This window comes from Athene cunicularia, unplaced genomic scaffold (genome assembly GCF_003259725.1).
Source record: "Athene cunicularia isolate RWA unplaced genomic scaffold, athCun1 SCF_26, whole genome shotgun sequence".
NCBI lineage: Eukaryota > Metazoa > Chordata > Aves > Strigiformes > Strigidae > Athene > Athene cunicularia.
In genome coordinates, this window is record NW_020799333.1 from 42203 (window position 1) to 48275 (window position 6073).

Genomic DNA, 6073 nt, shown 5'->3' on the forward strand with positions numbered 1-6073 from the left:
GGGGGGGGGGAGGGTACACAGGGTGGGGGATGCACGGGAATGGGGGTGCACAGTGTATGGAGGTGTGCGGAGCTGGGGCATGTGGGAAGGAGGGGCTGAGGTGTGTTGGGCTACAGGGGAAGCAGGGTGCTGGTGTATCGGGGTACACAAGGACAGGGGTGCATGGGGAACAGGGTGTGTGGTGCTATTGGGCTGCAGGGGGCTGGGGTGCAGAAGAATGTGTGGTGCCCAGGGAGGGGGGTGCAGGGTTTACACAGGTGCACAGTGAACTGTAGTGCAGGGGAGAGGGCTTACAGTATGTTGGGGTGCACAGGCACTGGGGTGCAGAGTGCATTGGGGTGCACAGTGTGCTGGGGTACAGTATGCTGGGGTACACGGGGGCTCAATGTATTGGGGTACACAGGGACAAGGGTGCATGGGGTGTTGGGGTACAGGGGGTGTTAGGGTACATGGGTGTGGTTTCTGGGGGTGCCTGGGGACCAGGCGCAGGGTGCAGAACTATGGGGGTGCACAGGGATCTGGGGCCCCGGGCTGCTTCTTGAGAAACACCCACATTTGGGTCAAAAAGAGGGAATTTCTGCCCATCAAGATCCTTTGGCAGGCGAGTAATGGGGCTGGGGGGGAAAGCAGGGGGGTCAAGCTGTTTTGCTGGTTAGGGACATCAATTAAACTCAGACACCAGAGTGAAAAGAGCAGGTGTATTTTACTCAGAATAACTAAATAATGTAACAGAATAATACATAAAACATACAGTGAGAAAAGAAGAGTGCACTTAAACAAATGGGAAAATACAGGGTAAGGCATCAAATCATGACTGCCTGAGAGAGAACAGCGATTCAGACAGATCCATCCCCATCACGGACTTTACCCCCCCAGCCCCCAGCCCCGCGGGCAGCCCCGGTTACACGGGGGTTGGCAGAGCCTGGCCCAGGCAGGGGGAAATCCCACGCAATGCCTCCGCCCGGAGCTGAGGCCTCCAGAGTCGCTGGGAGTGGGTCCGACCTTAGAGACCCAAAAATCAGCCAGGCGGAAGAGCTGGAGCCTTTGTTTAAGCGGAAATATCTGGTTTCAATCTGACAGGAGATTCCCCCAGAGCCTGACCAGGGCTCAGGGGAGGAGCTCAGGGAGTTTCCCTGCTCATCTCATTGGACTATGAGCAAGGTCTCACATCAGGCCACAGCAAAAGGCAACGGTCTCCACGACCCGGTTATTTTATCCACACACAAAGAAACATAAATATACATTGAAGATAGCTACATCTTCCAGACACATTTCACTAATGATAACACTGAGTTAGCAGCTTTGGCTCAGGGCCTGTTGTTCAGGCTTCAACACTTCCACCTTTTACATCGGGATAGGGGGTTGGTTATCACTTCCTATAACACCTGTTGGCATAATGGTGACCAGTTATGAAATATCCAGGATTCACCTACAGATCAACTCTGGCTTATGCCTATTGTCCAAGCCTGAAGCACTTCACAAGCTCAGCTAAACCCGGTTCTTCCAAGTCCCCCCTTGGTGTGGCGACGGACTGAGCGGTGCTGAGCCCCCAGAAAAACCCAAACCAGCGTTTGCCCAAACAGCTCCTTTAATAAGGAAAAACCCGATGGCTGCCGGGGGATGAGAGGCACCAGGAACAGCCCATTCACACCAGAACCCAGCAGCTGCCCCGCCCCGCAGAGAGAAAATGCAGCACAAAAATAGATCTTCTCACACCAAAACACGGGGGGTTCCCCGCCTCCGCTGCAGGTCTCACAGCTTTTATAGAAAAAGGGGTTTTGGCACTTTACGACTCACAGAGACCTTCAGCATTGGGGGTTTATGGATTTTTATGTCCCTTTTAATAGTTTTTTTTCAAACTCTACGCTTCCAGCGCTCCCATTTGCCAGAATTTCCAAGAGATTCTCCTCTCCCATTTATAAAAAGGGGTTTTGGCAAATACTGAACAACTCTGCTTTGAAACAAACCCAAGTAGTTTTTTTCCCCCCCAAAAGCCCACGGGTTTCTAGAGCCCCAGGGGCTGCAGCCACGGGTCAGTCCGTCCGGCTCCCAAAACCCACGGTTCTGAGCCCAAAACAAGCAGTGACCCCTCCCTGGGCAGGGAGCAGAAGGGCAGAGCCGGGCCTGGGCCGGAGGCACCTGCCAGGGCAGAGCTCGCATGGCTGCCGGGGGGTCTTTGTTATATAGAATAACAAAATAGTTTTAAAAAAAAATGAAAATAAGGAAAATAAAAGCAAAAAATAAAATAAAAACCCCAAACCACCAAAAAAAGGTCAAAACAGCAAAACCCAGCAAAACAGCAAAAAACCCCAAAAAAGAAAACACGAAAAACCCCAAATTTGCCAAAACCCCCAAATCATCCAACCCATGAAAAATACAATAAACACAAAACCCTAAAACCACAAAAAACCCCCCACCAAAATACAAAAAAAAAATCCCCAAACCATCAACCCCAAAGGAAAAAAACCAACAAAAACTATCAAACCCACCAAAAAGCCAGAAACACCAAGAAGCTAAAACCACCAACTCCCCCCAAAACATAACCCAAAAATAAGAAAAATACAAAAACCGCTGACACGACAAAACCCACCAAAGCCCAAAACCTGAAGTACAAAACACACCAAACCCAAAACCCACCAAAACCCTAAAAATATCCCAAAACCAAAACCCCACAAATAGCTTAAGCCAACAAAAAACAAAAATAAACCACAACAATAATAGAACAAAAATAAAAACAAAACCCAAGCCAAATACAAAACAGAAAAAAACCCCAAATTTAAAAACACCTCAGAAAGAAAAAACAGCCAAGAAATAAAAAGACAAAAATAAAAATCTCCTCTCCCAAACCAGCAAGTCCAGCCCGGCTTTCCCCTTCCTCCTCTGCAGCACAATTCCCAGCAGCAGCCTGGAGTCCAGGTAAGAGCAGAAGAGATGCAGGATGATCTGGAAGCAGAAAAACAAATCTTGCTTAAGCGTCCTTAAAAATACAGCAGCTTTCCTGCCATAATCCTGGCTATTAGTTACAGTTTTGGCGATTGCAACGCTGACTCAACCCCAGTGCGTTCAGGAGTTTAACGCTTTAAAGCAGAGATTCCAACGGGCCCGGCACGCCACGGCTGTGAAGGCAGGTTTGTTTTGTCCAGCAGCGAAACAGCCTCAGTCACAACACAATAAACTGAGGCTGCATGTCAGCAGCTCGGTTCCCCCACGAGCAGCTTTATCCTGGCACCCTGCAGAATTTGGCAAAGTCACGGATTTAGCAGATTTAGGCCACAGACTCCAAGCAAACTGTTTTAGCGATGGGTCCTGTGCTACCTGTGAGGATTTGGCTCAGAAGGGCAGCTGGAATCCAGTGACAGCAAACCTCTCCTTGTACCTCACAAAAGGCCAAACAAAAAACACTGGAGAAATCTGAGCTGGCCACGAGTCTTATTAAAAATGCCAAAATCTGGAAATAAAATGGTAAAATGAGTATCCAGTAAACCATGTTGCAGCCTGCTATTGGTGGCTTAATCCTTCCCGGGGAGGTCTCAACATTTGACGGGGGTAACATCACCCAGTTACCTGTAAGGTGATACTGGCTGTGCCCATTCTATAGAATGGGGTCTGTCTCACAGAAAAAACAAGAGTTTCTCTGAGCTAAATGGCCAAAGTCTCCAGAAATCTGGGAGATGCGCCTTGGAAAGCACAGCTTTGTATTACCTGCAGTGTGATCAACAAAGAGGCAAAATTATATTTTTTATTCTTGCAGTAATTGTCTCAAGTCACTGAATGTCTGAACTTCATGGCAGGTGTTTCTTTTAATCTGTTAGATCAGAACTTCTTTCCCAGGATTCCTGGAAGTTTCATTCCAGGGTGTCCTCCTCTGTCTCATCATCTTTAAACAATTTGAGCTCACCCCGCTGTGGGTCAAGACACCGAGACCTGCTCCGTGGCCAGTCACTGTCACCTATTTCATCATCTTCACAAATAGAAAATCAAATCCTATTTCAAGGCTGATTTTGTACAACTTCAGCTTCCAGCAACTGACTCTCATGATATGTCAGCAAAGCTGTGAAGCTCTGACATTCACATCTCCGGGGTTTTATCCTCCCAAGTAACTGAAAATCTGTTTACTGTGGGGAAAAAAAAAAAAAAAATGCCTAAACTCAACTGTCAGATACAGAGTTCAACTGAAGACTCACACCATAAAGCCTCATTTTCGACTCCTTGAATTGTTCTGGGCTCCTCCTTATATTTCTCTTCATCCCCTCAGTTGAATTTCCAAGCCCTGTTTACACTGGGGCGCTGTTCCTCCTGACCTCTCTGATTAATGAGCGAAGCATCACTATGAGTCTTGTCTCCCCTGGGATATGCAACAGATTTCACATTTCTCACAAAACAGTACTGAATTAAACCGCAGCCATGACACTCCATCTGCATTTTCCCCTTCTGTCTATTAGAGCAAAGGAAAATGAGAACAAGGCCAAAGCTTTTCCTTGCATTAGGAATTGTCAGGTTAAGGCAGACATTTGCCTTCCTAAAACAAAGAGCAAGGGCAGCGCCCCAGCGAGATCCCCAGTGTGGGTACGTATGCCTGGTCGTGAACCTTCTGCATCACTGACAATGTAAAAATCATCAGCATTCAGGTTAGAAGATTTAAAGACGTCTAAATTAATGATGCACTTGTGTTAGGAGATTAACGGCATCTAGATTAACGACGGCTAAAAGCAAAAGTATTTGTGCTTGTTAGGGAAGAAACAGGTAAGAAGGGATTCTTTAAAATAACAAAGCAAAAACTTATCTACCAGCTGCGCGTGGTTAGTAGTATTTGTCGAAAGTTCTGAGAGGAACTGTTTTTTGAAATGAGCACGCACAAGGGCAACACATGGATTTGCTGTTATTTTTAGAATGTACAAGAATATATAAGGAATTGCTTTTCTAATAAACTTTGGAGCATGACTGTTAACCATATTGGTGTGTGTCTTGATTCTGGCCTTGTCCTGCAAAAAAGAGTTTCCTGTTACAGCCTGGCTGTCAGGCTGCTCCCTGCAGGGACCTGACCGACACTGCAAAGGAGTCGGAGAGCCTGGCCTAAGGCTAAGTCCTGCACTTGCACTGCTGTGATCTACGCAACGTCCAACCCCGCTGGCACTGCTTCCCATGGAACCCCACTGACCCAATGAGATTCTCTCTGGAAACAATGCCAACAGGATTTTACCCTGTTCCTCAAAAGACTGACTGGCTGCTCCCTCCACAGAACCTGCACCAAAAGGCAACCCTCCGCTGAAGGAACATCTGACGCCACCAACGCTCAACCAAATACTGCCGGTTTGGGGTCTGATCCAGCTAGGGCACCAGAGCGCTGAGGGCTGGAATGAACGCAGCTCTCAGGGGCGCTGCCTGCTTCAGACTGCTGATGGTGGCTTCTGAAAGAGAGGAAGCGCCAGCACAGGTCAGCCCCGAGCACCACAGGGCCCCCAGGTGCCGCCTGCGCCAGGCGGGGATACAGAGAGCTCCCCTGCTTGGTGCCTCGCTTCAAGCCCTAGAAACAGGGACTGTCTGACAATGCCCCACAGAGCCCTTCCAATTCCAGCGGAGGAGGAGATGTCACCTTGACGTGACAGAACAGAGAAGCTACAAGGAACCAACGTGGCCTTTGAAGAGCAGAGGGAGAGTAACAGAGCGGGGCCGAGAGTGGCACTGGCCAGTTTCTCTAGAGGCACGGCAGGAGCTGCGGCTCTTGAGGGGACCCAGGAAAGAGCCCCCAAAGGTGGGGGTAACTGAAAGGCAGCCTGTGAAATGGAGGTGTGGGTGAAGCGCTGGAGTCACCAGGATTTGAAATTCATCTGGATTTGAAGTAAGAAGAGCAGCAGTTGTTTGAGAATTGTCTAAGCGGCAGAAAAAACACAAGTGGAGTTGATGAGAATTGTCCTAACGAGTTGTTGAGGGCAGCATTTGGCAAGAGGTGTAGTAGTGGAGAGAGGGAGAGTTTGTAGGGAGAGAGTGAGAATTTCCATCCAGAAAAACGCGGCAGGAGAAGCAAGGGGCAGGGGGCGGGGGGAAGCAAGGAGGGAAGGAATTGGGGGGGGGA